This window comes from Notechis scutatus, unplaced genomic scaffold (genome assembly GCF_049901735.1).
Source record: "Notechis scutatus isolate UNSWTSFEM ecotype Mainland unplaced genomic scaffold, rNotScu1.2 NSCUSCF71, whole genome shotgun sequence".
Taxonomy (NCBI): Eukaryota; Metazoa; Chordata; class Lepidosauria; order Squamata; family Elapidae; genus Notechis; species Notechis scutatus.
Window position 1 is genome coordinate 2218 of NW_028263172.1, and position 17991 is coordinate 20208.

Genomic DNA, 17991 nt, shown 5'->3' on the forward strand with positions numbered 1-17991 from the left:
ATGGATCCCTATCTGGACCCCCCATACCTGCCACGGCTGCAGCCTCTGAGCCCCCAACCTCTTATCTCCCTCCTTCCTTCCCTCCTCGATCTGGAGGAATAGGCGGCATTCATGGCCTGGGCCAGAGTCTGAATGATATGGTACCACTGACGGTTAGTAATGATCTGTTTCCTGTTTCTTTTCTCCTGAGTCTCCAGTGGGGCTTTCTGGGTGCATCTTCTGCGGCCTTTGACAGAAAAGACGTTCTTGGAAAGGGAACAGTGAAAATAATGATCTTGAAATGGATCTTCCACAAAGAAATGGGGTTCAAAGGCAGCATCTGTTGGCCTTCTTTTGACAGATAACCAAAACTCAAAATACTATGGATGTATTTGAGAAGTCTGTCCTTCTTTATTGTATACGGTGCAAAATTTGTGAGGATCCAGACTTTCCCTTCAATGGATCCTGGCAAATGCATAAGTGCTTCATGGAAAGGAAGAATTCTGTTCCAGATGGAAAAGATTCTATGAAGTGGACAAAGACGTTGATTTGTCTCCACTTAGAGAGGGCCTCCTGAGGGGTGCTGTTTGTCCAGTTGTTGTGAATCGTTGTGATATAACCACACAAATTCCATTCCTGACAAACATCGGAGAGAAAGTCCTCATGAAATTATCTCCTTTTCTGTGTCTGAAGCAAAGAGGCCAATCAGGGTCCATCTGAAATGGAGGAGCAGCTGGACGATTGCTGGGTAGTGGAATCCTTCTTTGGGAGCAATGGGTGGAAAAGGGGAATCTCCTTTTATCACTCAGAGCCTCTGAAGGAATTCCAACAGTGATCTGAAAAGTAATGAATTATGCTGTGTTATAATGTGGTCCAGATCAACTCCAAAATATTACTTATTGACAAACCCAATTTTGTTTTGATGAATATATAAGAATAGTTTGTTCCTTAGTCACGGTTTAAAATATTTAAGACAGAATATTAACAAGATTGTCTATAAAAATGGAATGCAAAATCATATTAAAAAAAAAAACACAATAAAAAATGCAATGTAAATTTCTGTGTCACCCATACAATTCCAACAATTAGATTCAAATTTGCAGATGTTAGATAAAATGTCTGGATCTAAGATATAGGGCTGTATTATATGCTATTTTTGAGTACTAAAACCTCTTTCTCAGCTTCTATATCCCAAATTCTTTGTGAAGCAATTTTTCAGCTTCTTCTCTAGATGTACAAGAGCACAACTGCTAACAGAATAGTTATGAGTACATGAAATGGATACATATAAGAAAAATAAAAAGAAATAGTAGGACAGTGACGGTAGGCACATTGGTGCGCTTTATGCACGGCCCCTACAGACCTCTTAGGAAAGGGGTGAGGTCAATCAGTAGACAGTTGTACAATCCAATAAGTCTTTATTTGAAATTTTGTCTGTTTTGGGACTATATGTCTGTTTCATCACTTTAATTTTAACCCAATAATTATATACCCTGAATTTATACAAAGCAGAAATTGTGTAAATTAACAATTATCTATGAGGGCAGGAGCTGAACTCCTTTTATCCATCCCAAAGATACTCTTCTTGGTCTGAATATTTTTATACATAGGACTATTGCCAACTTGATTCCAACTGGATAAGGCAGATATTATTGATATGTAAAAATGAACATGCTAATGGAGGACCTCAAAACCTGGATAGTTTTTCAATAGTAGAATATTCAGTAGAATATCCTCTAGGGACCTTATGGCTCTTCAGGCCTTTAATGGTCAATTTGAAGATGAACATGATAGACTAAAACATCGTTGATATGTTCCCTAATATTCTGAAAAGCTGCTCTTGAATTCTATGAAGATATTGGATCTGTTGTTCATCCCCACCACCCCACTCACCTTACCAGATAGAGAAAAACACACAAACCTGTGGGACTTTGTAGGTGCCTACAATCATTGACATCTGGATGGAGATGTCCCTGGAAGCTTCACCAATCAGAGCCAGGAGGTTTTCCTTCCTCCCACAGCCGTAGTTGGGGACATTGGATTCTCCAGTGGAAAGAAAGTCCAGCAAGACATCTGAAGTGCGGAAAGTGCTCAAATAGTTGTCATGGATGTTGTAACCAAGTGTGAGATTGTGCAGGAGCTGGGAATTCTTGCTGACCATTTGAATAGCAAAAATTGGTTTTAGGATATTTGTTAGAGCAGAACTCTTCCTATTGAAAAACAATATTCATGTTATTATATTCAATAGCAACAACGAATGTTTTTAAAATATATAATCCTTCACAAACCTACTAAGCCTTAGGCCAACATTGATCCAAATCGAATGATCAATTATGCAAATGAGAGAGGCAACTACAATTGTTTCAGTCACAACTTAAATAAAGGTCATTATTCAAGTGATGAACTCAGGAATGAACTGAGAAAGGAAAATCATCTGGATTTCATTCTGGTTTTTTAAAAACATCTTTGGATTTTACTCTCTTCCACAAAGTAACGCAAAAAAGGGAAGCCATGGAAATCAAAATCATTCAGGAAATTAGACAGGTGCTGAGGTACAAAAATAAGTGACATAAGAAGAAAAGAAGGAGAGTGTTAGAATTGCACATGGAGGGAGTGCAACTCCATCACCTTGCATGACTTACAAAGAAGAAGGTATGGAAGGAGGGCTGTTGAAAGGCCACATTATAGGCGACACATATGTTTCAGATTTGACCACACCAATGAGATGGTCCCCAGGCCTGTAAAAGCTCCATGGATTGTAGCCATCCTGGTGCTCCAAACTCAATGGGCATTTCCTTCTCAGCTTCCCACAGACTGATGGGGACACCAGCAGCATCAGAAGCAGAAGCAGTAGGTCCATCATTCATGGCATTAATCAATCCACTTCCTGTTTCTAACACAAACAATAGGAACAGTTGGAAAAATTCAAAGACTCTGAGAAGTGCCAGTGGCTTTCCTGATCTAAACAGAGAACCACTCAGTTTCATCTGCAAAGGAGAGAAAGGTGCAATCAAGAGCAGAGCCTGTACCTGTCCCAAAACTTGGTCCCAGAGAGCTTCACCCAAGGAATTTATCCTTTCCTGATAGAAGATCCTTTGCATGTGGCTTCAGTCTAATGCCTACATCAAAGTCAAAAACTGGAGATATAGCATCACAGGTCTCAAAGGCCCAGATGGTCATAATTACAGTGAGAAGCAACCTCTTGGGATCCTGAACTTTTCTGGGCTTCATCTGCAGAGGAGAGACTGGAATAAACCATGTTAGTAAAAATTACAGATATACCCCTGGGGTCACTGTTTTGTTGTGGTTGTGGTCCTTCCTCCCAGTCAGGGCAAGTCCAGAAAGTGATGCTGGGGAAGAGAATTCAGCACCCAGGAATTGACTTCTGCTGTCCTTCAACATGGTCTCTTGCCTCCAGAGTTTTCTGGGGAAGGTCACCCAGAGCTATGGAGTTTGGTGCCACTTCTAAGTTAATGCCATTTAACTGTAGTGTTGCCTGTCTTCTAATGACAATCTACACCCTTGAACTCTGCCCCAGGTTAAGACTAGACCCTGTTTAGAATTCTGTTTTATGTCATAATCCCATATATTGATCTTAATTGCAGCCGGTTTTAAAATTGCTTGTACCTGAAATGAAATTTCATTTCCCATCTTTTCTAGCAATATTAATTTTGAGATTAAAGCTCATTAAGAAGCAGGAAAGTGACAACTTGTGGACTAGATCATTGGATAAATAGGGAGAAAATTATAGAATGGATGGAATTTTTTATTTTTATTTTCTTGTCATTCCTGTGTTATCTTACCATGTTCCTATAATACACCAAGATTCTTTTTATTTTGATTTTTCTTAGTTTTTTAAATAAAGAATGGACCGTAAGTTCTGCAGGTGCTATCTATCCATCCCTATCTTTCTATCTTTCTATCTTTCTATCTATCTTTCTATCTTTCTTTCTATCTATCTATCTATCTATCTATCTATCTATCTATCTATCTATCTATCTATCTATATGTGTGTGTGTGTGTGTGTGTGTGTGTTTTCTTAAGTTGTGGTTCCGGGCTTGGATTCTGCTCCTGTGGAAGATCTGAGTTCAAGTGAGGAGGACATGGCAGAACAATATGAGCTGGCATTGCTCAGTGATGGGAATAGTAACCAGGATGAGGAGATGGATGTGACAAAGGAAGACAGACCTGAAGTATTGGAATTGTCAGGACCTTTGACCTCCTCTGGTTCCTTATCTGATCATCAGCCGGGAATGGCTGACAGGGAAGTTTTGAGAGAGTCTTCTAGTGGAGATGAGAACTTGGAAGACTTGTGGTTAAACGTCAGGAACAGACGATGTTTGAGGAGGCAAACCCAGCTGGAACGAAGGAGGAGGGCGAGCCAGTAATTAAGGAAATTAGCCCGTTGCCTCAATGACTATAAAAGGACACAGCTGGGCTGGTAAAATTTGCCAGGAACAAAGTGACTGATTGCGTGAAGGAGTTACAGCAGAAGCTCTGAGGCTTGAGAATTTTTGCCAGGACTGGTTTGCCGAACAGAGCAAAGCTTTTTGCTGTGGATTGTGATTTATGACAGCCGTTATCTTGTGAGACTCCTTTCTGTTTGATTTACTTTTGAAACGGCTGCTTTCTGTGTTGCTCGCTTGAATTTTGAAGGGAGTCATAACATTTTGTTCCTGGCCACAAACAAACCATCTTTAAAGCAAGATGGATTCAAACCAACTAAAGCGTTTGGTAGAGCAGCAACAACAGCAGATAAACCAGCTACTGCAAAGCAATGTAACGCTTTAGAACCAGGTAACACAACTGCTGAATTATGTTTCCAGCTTACAAAGCCCTGCTGCTGCTCCCCTGCCCCCCCTTGAGGAAAAGCCCGGTGTCCATGCCGGAGAAATTTTCTGGGCAAACGGACATGTTCCGGCATTTATGGGTCAGTGCCAATTGTTTATCTCTCTGAGGCCTGAAGACTTCCCAACCGCCGGGCTAAGGTAGGATTTATGATCAGTTTATTAACTGGGCAGGCTGCCAAATGGGCTACTCGCTTGTTAGTTCAAGATAGCCCATTGTTGGACAATTTCAGGGTTTTCTCCAACAAATGAGAGTAATGTTTGAGAACCCAATTAAGATACAAACTGTGGACAGACGGTTACGGGACATTAATCAGGGAAACGTCCCTGCAGGAATACGTTGCAGAATTTCGTTTGCTGTGTATGGACTCTAACTGGAACGAACTGGCTCATATGGCTGCATTCCAGGAAGGCTTGTCTGATGCCATCAAGGATGAGCTAGTCCATGCAGAGGCGGGCTTCAACTTTGGATGCATTGATAATCCAGTGCTTACGTGTTGAAGCTCGTTACAGCAACGTGGAAGTAAACAGCCCGTTGTGGAACCACCTGTGTTTCTCGCGCACACACCACGCCACCGAGTGTTTTTTTGCAACCCACGGTTCAGGAAGCCGATGGAGATAGGCACACTCCGCCCTCGCTTAATGGCGCGAGAACATTCGAGAAGGTTCCAGGAAGGCTTGTGCCTTTATTGCGGGGTCCGGGACATTTTGCCAATTCCTGCACTCAGAGAGGGACTCGCAGACCTGTGCCCGAAACCACTCCTGGCCCATCGGGAAGCGGGTGAGGCCCGACCTCGGGAAACCCTAGGTTGGGCACATCCTACACCCCATCCCAAATTGCCGAATTAAATCCTGGCCCTCCTCGGCATTTACTTTTGGACACTCGTATATTTCTGCAGTCCTAGAAGGAGGGAATTCCCGCCGTTGCTTCTGGTGGATTCAGGGCTACAACTAGCGTTATGGACTGTGCTTTTGTTAAACATTTTGGAATTCCGTTGATTCCTGTGAATCCCCATTAAGGTGGAAACCGTAGATGGGCGTGAACTCAAGTCGGGACCCATTCGCCGCCACTCAGCCAGTGCGTATGCTTATTGGAGATCATGAGGAGGCGATAAGTTTTTATGTCACCTCGAACCTCCATCTCCCTTTGGTGCTCGGAGTATCCTGGCTGCGTTTGCACGGTCCATTGGTGGCTTGGGCGCAGAACGCCATTTCTTTTCCAAGCCTACAATGTGTGGACCACCTGAGGCATGTCTGCGCTGGCCAAGATATCGCCGCTCCTGCTGTCTCCATTCCTTCGGAGCTGTCGGACTTCTCCGATGTTTTCAGCGAACAGGAGGCAGACCGATTACGCCACATCATGCCTATGATTGTCCCATGGACTTGATACCGGATGCTCCATTGCCAAAGGGGAGGTTATATTCCATGTCGGAGCCCGAGTTGGTTGCACTCCGAGAGTTTTTAGATAAAAACTTAGCTCGGGGATTTATTCGACCCTCCTCGTCCCCTCTTTCGGCGCCCGTTCTTTTGTTAAGAAGAAGTCGGGAGAACTTCGTCTCTGTTGTGATTATTGATGCCTGAACTCTATCACCGTGAGGGAATAGCTATCCCTTGCCGCTCATTCCGGAATTGATGGAGCGGTTGCGGGAGGCTACTATCTTCACTAAACTAGATCTGCATGGGGCCTACAACCTGGTTCGGATGCGCAAGGGACGAGTGGAAGACTGCGTTTGGCACTCGTTATGGTCATTTCGAGTACCGTCATGCCATTTGGTCTGACCAACACTCCTGCTGTATTCCAGCATTTGATGAACGATATTTTCCGGGATATGCTGGATAGGTTTGTCGTGGTGTATTTGGATGACATTTTGATCTACTCCCGGTCCAGAGATCACCACCTTCAGCAGGTTCGCCAAGTGCTTCAGCGTCTTCGGGAGCATAAACTCTACGAAACTGGAGAAGTGTTTCTTTTTCAGTCGTCGATAGAGTTTTTAGGGCACATCATTTCTCCCGAGGCCATTGCTATGGACCCTAAAAAGGTTGAGGCCTTGTGTAGTTGGGAAGCCCCTCGTCGAGTCAGGGCGTACAACGTCTTTTGGGATTCGCCAACTACTATCGGACTTTTATCCCGGACTTTGCTAAGTTAATGAATCCCATAACTCAGCTCCTCCGTAAGAAGGTCCCGTTTCTGTGGGGGGCCCCGCAGCAACAGGCTTTTGAAATTTTAAAGAAAGCGTTTGTGGCGAGCCGATATTGAGGCATCCTGATCCGAATCGTCCATTTGTTGTCGAGACAGATGCCTCTAATGTCGCTATCGGAGCGGTACTGTTACAAGCTTCGAAGGATGGCGCGCCTCTTTTCCCATGCACATACTATTCTAGGAAGCTCACAGCTTCTGAGTGCAATTACACCATCTGGGAAAAGGAGTTGTTGGCTATTAAGGCTGCCTTTGAGACCTGGAGACATCATTTAGAGGGCTCGGCACAAGGTAGAGGTTCGGACGGATCATAAAAACTTGGAACATTTGTCCACCACTAAGAAGTTGAACCAACGCCAGATTCGGTGGTCGTTGTTTTTCGCAAGGTTCAATTTTTCCGTCACTTATGTTCCAAGCGGACAGAATCGGAGGGCAGACGCGTTGTCTCGGAAGCCCGAGTATATCGGTCCCAAGGATCCTCTTCCTCTACGAACGGTGTTACCACCAGAATCCTTGGCCATACTTCAAGATCCAGTAGATTTGCGGGTTCAGCATACGATTGGATGCGTGGGCGCAGCAGAGACGGGGGACGTTGGACCTGATTCCCCATGGTCCTTTGAAGAGGGCTTGTTCCGACATCGGGGTTTATTATACGTACCCACCAGGTCGCTGAGAGCTCTCATCATGACACAATGTCATGATAACCCCACTGCTGGCCATTTTGGATTTTATAAAACTTTGCATTTGGTCACTTGGACTTTTTGGTGGCCTCGGGTTCGTCACGATGTGTTCTCTTACGTCGCTTCTTGCGTTCAGTGTAGGCAAGCAGAAAGCGGTGTCGGGTGCGCCCCCTGGACTCCTCCAACCATTACTGACTCCGAGCAGACCATGGGAGCAATCTCCATGGACTTTCTCATGCATTTACCATCCTCATCGGGCTTCACGACGGTGCTCGTGGTAGTTGATATGCTGACTAAAATGGCTCATTTCATTCCCTGTCGGAAATTGCCATTGTCCCATACCTACGGCCCAGCTATTTTTACAGCATATCTTTCGTCTGCATGGACTGCCGGATAGAGTGGTTTCTGATCGTGGGGTTCAGTTTACTGCGCCATTTTGGAAACAGTTAATGGCGGCGCTACAGGTTCAGGTGTGCTTAGCGTCAGCGCACCATCCGAAACTGATGGCGGGACTGAGAAGGTGATTGGTTGGGAGTCTTGGTCTGTGTTTATTGGTCTCGGAGTTTGCTGTGTTCTGCTTGATTGGTGTCTCTAATATCTTCTGTCTGTTTTGCGGAGCAAGAAGATCTGCTTGTAAGTTTCGACGTGGTTTCACTATTCACTAGTCCCGATAAAAGAGACCCTTGAAATCATCAAAAATAAATACCAACCAGCTAAACACCTCATGGAACTAACAGAACACTGCTTAACCAACACATATTTCATATACAAAGGACAAAGATACAAACAAATTGATGGAGCCCCTATGGGATCGCCACTGTCACCCGTCATTGCAAACCTGTTCATGGAAGAATTCGAATCCAGAGCCCTGGCCAATGCCATCCACAAACCCAAACTATGATTAAGATACATCGATGACACATTCGTGATTTGGCCCCATGGAAAAGAAACCTAAACAATTTCCTAACACACCTAAACAGCGCACACCCCAAAATCAAGTTCACCATGGAAACAGAAACAAACAAACAACTACCATTCCTAGATGTACTAATCTACAAAAAAAAGATGGCACACTAGGACACACCGTATACCAGAAGAAAACACATACTAACCGCTACCTCAACGCCCAATCCCACCACCACCCAGCACAGATAAACTCCGTGGCTAAAACACTAATTACCAGAACCAAACGCCTGGCAGACAAGACACACATTAAGACTGAACTATGCACCCTGACTAAAGTACTGACAGCCAACGGCTTCCACAAAAGCAAAATCACCAGCTTGATCCACAAAAACACACTGAAACATAATAGAGACCCAGAAGATGAACAGACCTATGGAACAGCTGTCCTGCCCTACATAAGAGGTACTACAGACAAAATTAGTAAGTACTACACAGACATCACATCAAGACTGCCTTCAAAACAGACAGAAAAATAGCAGCCATCCTTAGCAACCCCAAAGATAAAATTGACCTGGAAAACCAAGGCATATACGAAGTCCCCTGTGCATCATGCCCAGCCACATACATTGGACAGACCAATAGAAGAATAAGTACCCGCCTGGATGAACACAAAAATGCAGTCAAAAAGCTGGAACACACTTCCTCACTAGTCCAACACATGGAAGCCACAGGTCATAGCATCAACTTCAATGGCACCAAAACCCTAGCCACTATAGAAAACCCTAGCCACAGAATCATCAGAGAAGCCATAGAGATTGAAAAAAGACCAGAAAGCATGAACAGAAGAGATGATTCCACCAGGCTGTCAATCATTTGGAAGCCTGCACTCACAAACAAAAAATCTCCACACCACAAGCCAGGCAAACACCTGGGCACAAACAGATCCCCCTGATTCCTCCAGCTCAAACACACCCCAACCAGGCACCCAGATGAAACCCAGCTTCCTAACAAATGATAGCCGTCCATTTACCTGAAGCCAAGCTGCACTAAAGGCCTCCAATAAAGTAACACAATGCTGCCAGCCAATCAAGATACAAAAAGAGCCAAAAACAGACAGAAGATATTAGAGACACCAGTCAAGCAGAACACAGCAAACTCGAGACCAATAAACACAGACCAAGACTCCCAACCAATCAGGATGAAGAAAAAAACCATTCTTATATATTTATTTATTTATTTGATTTGCCAATTGTTTACAAGATAATAAGTATAAGAGTATACATAGTTGTGAATACATGAAATGGGTACATATAAGAAAAATAAAAGAAGAATAAGAGAAACAATAGGACAGGGACGGTAGGCACGTTGGTGCGCTTATGCACGCCCCCTACAGACCTCTTAGGAAAGGGGTGAGGTCAATAGTAGACAGTCTGAGGTTAAAGTTTTTGGGGTTTGGGGAAGAAACTACAGAGTCGGGTAGAGTATTCCAGACATTGACCACTCTATTGCTGAAGTCGTATTTCCTGCAATCAAGTTTGGTGCGGTTAACTTTGAGTTTGTATCTATTGTGTGCTCTTGTGTTGTTATGGTTGAAGCTGAAGTATTCATTGACAGGTAGGACATTGCAATGTATGATTTTATATACCATGCTTAAATCAGACCGAAGACGGCGCAATTCAAGGTTTTCTAGTTCTAGAATTTCAAGTCTGGTGGCATAAGGTATTCTACAACGAGTAGAGGAGTGTAGAACTCTTCTTGTGAAATATTTCTGGACTTTCTCAATTGTGCTAATATCAGATACGTAATGTGGGTTCCAGACTGATGAACTGTATTCGAGTATTGGTCTAGCAAATGTTTTGTATGCTCTGGTTAGTAGTGTGATATTACCAGAGAAAAAGCTACGTAGAATTAGGTTAACAACTCTTAATGCCTTTTTGGCTATGTAGTTGCAGTGGGCTCTAGCACTTAGATCATTAGAGGTGAGTATTCCAAGGTCCTTTACAGAGATTGGGTCATCAACAAGATCTTGACTATTCAGCTTGTATTTTATTTTCTGATTTTTTTGCCAATATGTAAGACAGAGCATTTATTTGTTGAGATTTGAAGTTGTCATTTGTTTGACCATTCTGATACATAGTCAAGATCTTTTTGTAGGGTAGCAGTATTGTCTGTGGTATTGAACAGCTTTACATCATCAGCAAAAAGAACGCAATTGCTCTTAATATGATCACAGAAGTCATTTATGTAGAGTATGAAGAGAGTTGGTCCTAGAACACTGCCTTGGGGGACACCACTATTGACAGGTACAGAATTTGATAGGACGCTCCCAATTTTGACCATTTGTTGTCTGTTTGACAGGAATGCTTCTATCCAGTTATTCAGTTGTCCAGAGATACCATAGGAATTTATTTTTAGGAGTAGTTTGTCGTGTACCACTGAATCAAAGGCTTTACAGAAGTCTATGTAGATTGCGTCTATTGCTTTGCCCTGGCACAGCAATAGGCTGCCCCAAATTTAAATCTGAAACCACTGTAAAAGTCTGACTCACAGACGAGACACTATACAGAAGCCTGATGATGGCAGATGAGATTCTGCTGAAACGTTGCTACAATTTTAAAAGAACAACTACAATGACGTAGGAAAATACCGAACCAAGCCTAACACCATATATATATATATATATATATATATATATATATATATATATATATATATATATATATATATATATATATATATATATATATATATATATATATCCATCCATCCATCCATCCATATCTGTCTCTATCTATCTATCTATATCATCTATCTATATCTATCCATCCATCCATCCCTGTCTGTCTGTCTGTCTGTCTGTCTGTCTGTCTGTCTGTCTGTCTGTCTGTCTGTCTTTCTCTCTATCTATCTATCTATCTATCTATCTATCTATCTATCTATCTATCTATCTCTATATCTATCCATCCAGATCTGTCTCTATCTATCTATCTCTATCATCTGTCTATATCTACCCATATCTATCTATCTATCTATCTATCTATCTATCTATCTATCTATCTATCTATCTATCTATCTATCTATCTATCTAATCTATCTTATCTATCTATCTATCTATCTATCTATCTATCTATCTATCTATCTATCTATCTATCTATCTATATCATCTATCTATATCTACCCATCCATGTCTGTCTGTCTTTCTGTCTTTCTATCTGTCAATGTGTGCTCCCTTCAAGATCCAAGAAAGAAATACTCAGACTCCATGGATTAGAGCAAAGTTATCCTTTACTGGAAATCAAAGTGGAAGCTACAGATTGAATTCGAATCTGAGGAATTGGCGCGCAGATCACATATACAAAGGAATGGAATTGTTCCCACCCACCCACCCCCATTGCTAATGACATCCGAAAGAAATAAGCATGGCAGCAGAGAAGATGCAGCAGATAGCATGCAGAAGATAGAAGATGTAGAAGATATCTTGAGGCTGACACTATCTGTCTATCTATCTCTCTCTCTCTCTCTCTCTCTCTCTCTATCTATCTATCTATCTATCTATCTATCATCTATCTATCTATCCATCTGTCCACCTATCCACCTATACATCTATCTATCTATCTATCTATCTATCTATCTATCTATCTATCTATCTATCTATCATCTATCTATCTATCATCTATCTATCTAAATATTTATCTATCCATCCATCCATCCATCCATCCATCCATCCATCCAATTTACTGGCCACCCATCTTATCACAGGGAAACCCTACAAAGATGGCGGTGATGCCCACAGTGTGGTGGATGGTGCAACCTGATTTCTAGCGACAGGATTTCTGGAGCTCTGGTGGCTCTTCCTCTGTTGTGGGGATCTTCTATTTGGGGGGGGGGACCCCTCTGACCTTCCCAATTTCTGGGGCTGAGACTTTCTATCCCAAAAAAGGTGCTGTTGGAACTCCTTTGTTCCTGGTTTATTGGCATCCGTTGTTCAGGGAGGATGTTTCTTCACTGGGGGAGACATTAATATGGACTTCTTGGCCCAGAAGGGGAACCGGGGGCTGAGTGAGGAGGGGAACTGAAGGGAAAGGCAGGCCCACCCTGGCAGGGAGGAGCAGAGGAAGGCCCATATCCCAAGTCCACCGATTGGAAGTTCTCCCCCTGAACCTCCCTCAGATTCTGCTCTCAGGGCCTGCAGACCAGATCCTGGGTGGCTCCGGGTTCAAGCTGTGGCTTTTCAGGGCCAGGTTGATGTGCAATGAGACTCTCTTCTCCTCCAGGAGGATCCCAGCCATGTCTGACCGAAGCTGGGTGAGGCCCAGAGGGAAGGAAGCCCACCCCAACTTCTGGGTTTGTCTCAGGGAGACCCCAGAGGAGGGAGGAGGGGGGCTATGGTCATCCAGGGTTTCTCACCGGCCTTGAGGAGGCTCCATGTGGACCTCTGGCTTCTCTCAGGGGGCTGCGAGGACCCTGGCCTGGTCAAGCATGTTGTGTGAACGGGGTCCTCGCCAGAAGAAAAGGGTCCCCAATACAGGTAGTCCTCAACTTATGACCACAACTGAGCCCAACATTTCTGTTGTTAAGTGAGACATCCATCAAGTGAGTTTTGCCCCATTTGATGGCCTTTCTTGCCACAGTCATTAAATGAATCATTGCAGTTGATAAATTAGGAACCCGGTCATTAAGTGAATTTGGCTTCCCCATTGACTTTGCTTGTCAGAAGGTCATAAAAGGGGATCACAATGGCCCTGGGACATTGGTGCCATTATAAACATGAAACTGTGGCCAAGCACCTGAATTCTGATCCCTGCATTTGATGCTTCAAAGGTCATTAATTGTGAAAAATGGTCCCAAGTTCCATTTCTCAGTGCGGTTGTAACTTGGATCGGTCACTAAATGAATGATTGGAAGTCGAGCCCTGCCTGTGTATCTCCTCTTGATCAGCTTCTCTTCCAGGAATTCATCTTCTTCCGAGTTCCCATCATCCACTTACTACTCGGCCAAATGGTTCAACCTCGGGAAACAAACCATGGTTAAGAGGTGTGGAAAGGGAACTTCACGAGGACAGTGGTGTCACCCAAGCAGGAAAAGCCCAAAGGGAACATCAGGCCAGCCATAAAACAAACTTGCATAAGAAAAGGAATCAAATAAAAGGTATTAAAGAAGCCCCTTAGACAAAAGCCCAAATAATTAAGAAAAGTAGGGAAAGAAAGAAAAGAAAACCGCTACAAACACAAGACATGCCAAATCAACAAAACAAACAGACAAAAGGCACAAAATATATTACAAAGGAGACAGACAGCAGATTGCCACAAAACAAATATAAGAAACCATTAAGCTAAAAAAGATTAGGGACGAAACCGATAAAACAATCAAACCACCCGCAAAGTTTGCCTTCCGCACCCCAGGAGTTTCCCCTCTGGCGGGAAGAAAGACAACCCCTGGCAGGATTTAAAACATTAAGAAATACAAACACAAGCACTCACACAAAAGGAGAAAAGGGTATAAAAATCAGGGACTTACCATTCGAAGGTAGCTAGCCCAGGAACGCAGACTTCTTGCTATCTCTCGCCTTCCTGAAAAAATAAAAAGATCCAGCTTTCAAGCAGTTGTCCGTATCCTTGCGCCGGAGCTCTCCCAGCGGGAAAATCGAATCCCCAGAAGAAAGGCATTTTGACAGCCTTTCAACAGAGGTGCAAATGTGAATGCGGCCACTGGGGAAGAGACCGGGTTCAGAGGGTCATGTGGATCCCACCAGAGTCAGTTGGGTGGCTGGGGCTTCAATTGGGGGGCTGAGTTCCAGTCCTGCCTGGGGAGCCAAGCCAGCTAGGAGTCTCTGGGCCAGCCGCTCTCTCGGAGTCCTGGGAAAGAGGCAATGGCAACGGCTTCTGAGCAGCCTGGCCAAGATCTCTGGGCCGGCTTCCCCTGGGGGCTTCCAGACAACCTTCCCACCCAGCTGGCTGAGGCTGAGGGGCCTCTCTGGGCCTGGCTTCCTCCTCATCGGTCAAGCAGCCTCCAAAGGGCTGGATTCGGGGAGGGTTTGGCAGGGGACTGTGCTGTGAGGAGGGGGCACGCAGGGGTCCTGCAGGGCCAGGGGGTCTGCAGTGGGTCTGCCCCCTCCCCAGTGAGGGCAGGGAGGGAGGGGGGCAGGGGGAGAGGGAGGCAGGGGGAGCCCCTCCCATCTGGTCTGGGCAGCTCAGGTGCTATCAAAAAGCCCACCTCTGAGGGAGGAGCCTTCCTTGGGATTGGCTGGGAGAGCAGCTCTGGCATCACAGATGGGGGACAGGTGGAGCTCCCAGGTGAGCCCTGGGCACCTGCAGGCCAGGGGGAGCTGGTGGGGTCCAGGGGGAGGGGAGCTCAGCCTGGGGCCCTGCTGCCAATTTCCCCCGGGGCAACCAGGGGCTTCTTCCTCCTCCTGCTCTGGGAAGTGGGGTGCCCCCTGGAGGGGGCTCCCTCTGGCCTTGCTGGGCAGGGTGGGGGGATCTGCCCCATGGGGGGCCAGGGCCAGGGGGGAGTGAATGGGGTGAGGGTCCCCAGGTTGCATCTCTTGCCAGGATCCGAGTCTGGTGTGCCAGCTTTGCACCTGGCAGGTGGGGCTGCTGTTTCCCCAGGTGTGAAGCCCACCAGCTCCTGGTCCTGGCAAGAAGGAAGGGCCGAGGCTGGAAGAGAGTCTCTTGGCCCTTTCAGAAGACAGGAAACGGCCTTCTGGGCGGCAGGAGACCCCAAAATCAGGGAGGTCAGGCTGAACCCATGGAGCTCTGGGCCCCCGAATGTCCAGCTCATTTCCCTCAGAACCCGAAGGGCTTCCAGGCCGTTTCTTTCCCAGGGAGGCGGAGGAGGAAGATGGACGGACAGAGGGAAAAGAGGCAGGAGGGGAATCGGGTGGAAGGAGGAGGAGGAGGAGGAGGAGGCTGGGAGAAACTTCCCTGCAGCTCTGCCAGGACTTATCAGGGAATCCTCCTCTCCCCTCCCTCCTGTGATGGTTTCGCTCTTTCCTGGCAGAGGGTCCTTCAATGCCACAGTGGCACTGAGAAAGGTGACTTAGGGCCCCTTTCCACACTGGCAGCCCTGGCAGCCTCCCTGGGGTCCCAGGATTTACATTTAGACAAATGTCTCACATGTATGATGGCCACAATGTCCCCGGGTGTGTGTCACATGATCCTCTTTCGCGAGCAAAGTCAGTGGAGAAGCCGGATGCACCTAAGAACCGTCTGGCTGACTTAACATCTGCAGTGATTCGCTTAGCAAACAGGGCCAGAAATGTCATAAAGTGGGTCAAAACTCATTTAACAACCGTCTCCCCCAGCAACACAAGTGTTGGGCTCCATGGCGAGGACTTCCTGCCTTGTCTGTCTGGAGGTCTCAGGGCTGCCTTTTGAGGCTGCCTCAAGGGCTTCTCCAGGCTGCCCTGCGTTGGGCGCCCCACGTCTCTTCTTGCCAGGCCCCCGAAGAAAAGGAGTTGGGGGGCGCCTGGAGGCCCCAGGTCTTCTGGTTGTGGGGATGTGGCACTTATAGTGGGCTCTGCGGCCCCTTCGGCCTCCTTACCTCCGAGGCTCTGAAGGTGCCCTTGGGGGTCCCTGTGTCCCAGGTCTCCAGTTGTGGGGGGTTTCACTCCCATGCACCTCTTGGCCCAGGAGGGAGAACTGGGGGTCTGAGACAGGATGGGGGAGCAGAGGAGATTGTGAGCAGAGGGGATAGGAAGCCCCAGCCGCCCAGGGCAGCCCCATCACCCAGAGCAGGAGGAGCTTCCCTGCATGGAGGGAGGAGTAGGAGGATCCTTGCAGGCTGGGAGAGGAGATGTTCTATATTAACATATTCCAAAAGCTGAAATCTGATTGGTCCACACGGACTGCATCCTGATTGGTCTACTGAACAGCCATGATTGGCTTCCTAAGAATCAACCGCGATTGGCCAAGCTGATCGCGGGAGATTCAAAGTCCTGTCATTGGCCGACAAGCTGCGAGCAATCCCTATATGAAGGGCTGCCGCTGCTCCAAAATTTTGTACAGATCTTAACATAAAATAAAGAGCTTGAAGTGCACTGGTCTCACGTCTCTTTTGTACCCGATCTAACACTGGCGACGAGGGTGGGATCGTGAGACACCGAGACCAACAGAGCACGTGGTGAACAGACGCCGAAACCCCAACGAAATGGCCAGCAACACCTCACCACCCGCACCCTTCGACCAGGCTGCCGAGGACTGGGAATCATACATTGACCGATTCCTAATGTTCCTCAAGAGCAGAAATCTAAAGGATGCCAACAGACAGAAGAAGAGGGCCATGTTCCTGATGCACTGCGGGCCCGCAGTGTTCAAGATGGCCAAAGCCCTAACCAAACCTGCAGACATGAAAGAGATGGACTGGCCCGACCTCGACCAACTGCTGCAGAGCCACTACGCCCCCGCCGTGCCCAACCTCATCCAACGGCACGAATTTTATCGGAGGGATCAGAAAGAGGGCAAGAGCATCAGCGACTTCGTGGCCACACTCAGGGACCTCGGGGGCATGTACAGTTTCATCGACATGGACGAGGCCCTGCGAGACCGCGTGGTCCTCGGGCTCAGGGACCCCATCCTCCAGAGCTGGCTGATGGCAAGGGCAGACATCTCAGTCACTGAGGCCATCGCCGAAGCGACGGCAGCCGAAGCCACCAAGCAGTCCGCAGCCCGGATGCAGCAGATGAATGCAGCAGACCGACCCACACCCATGGAGACGGCACCAACCCCGGAAGCACGTCCTGAGGCCAGCCACAAGACCACCACCACACACCACAAAGACCTCGACTCCTTCTCAGACACCGAGGATGATGAGGAGGAGATCCATCAATTGCAGGTGGAACGAGTCTGGCGGGATCGGCGAGGTCGTAAGTCGGGGTTCCAGTGCGCCCGGTGTGGAGGCGATCATCCCCACTCAGAATGCCGATTCGTCAATGCCATCTGTTGGCACTGCGAAAAACGGGGGCACATTGCCAAGGTGTGCCAGAACAAGAGGAACCACAGACCCGGCGACGAGACGGCAGCCCCCGACGACGAGACGGCACCCCCCCAGGACCAGAGACTGACACGCCGAGAGCCAATGGAGCCAGGACGGGCGGAACAAGTGATTTAGCGAGGCCCGGCGAAAAGAAGAGACCCATCAGGCGGTCATCATCGGGCACTCAACGACTCTCAACGCCCGGAAAATGCACATGGAGGTAGGCATCAAAGACCAGCCATGTGAGATGGAGGTAGATTCCGGATCCTACCTCTCCATGGTCTCCTGGTGTACAATCAAGCGCCTGGTGCCTACCATCCACAGGAGCGAACTAGAAAACCAGAAGCTGACCCTGAAAGATTATCAGGGAAACTGCATCCCTGTGGTCGGGATTGGACATTTTAAAATAACT

The 17991-nt window shown here is 46.7% G+C and overlaps 1 long non-coding RNA gene across 2 annotated transcripts; it reads right to left on the reverse strand.

Moving 5' to 3' along the window:
- Window positions 1-665: 665 nt before the first annotated feature.
- LOC148128445 (uncharacterized) lies at window positions 666-14387 on the reverse strand. Of its 2 annotated transcripts, XR_015746397.1 has the most exons (5): window positions 14127-14387; window positions 13526-13728; window positions 3009-3224; window positions 1901-2189; window positions 666-815 (listed from the first exon to the last, which is right to left on the reverse strand). It is a non-coding gene; the product is annotated as an uncharacterized LOC148128445 (long non-coding RNA). The 2 variants fall into 2 exon arrangements; XR_015746396.1 differs by lacking the exon at window positions 666-815 and having other exon boundaries at window positions 1781-2189.
- Between the last annotated feature and the right edge of the window lie 3604 nt (window positions 14388-17991).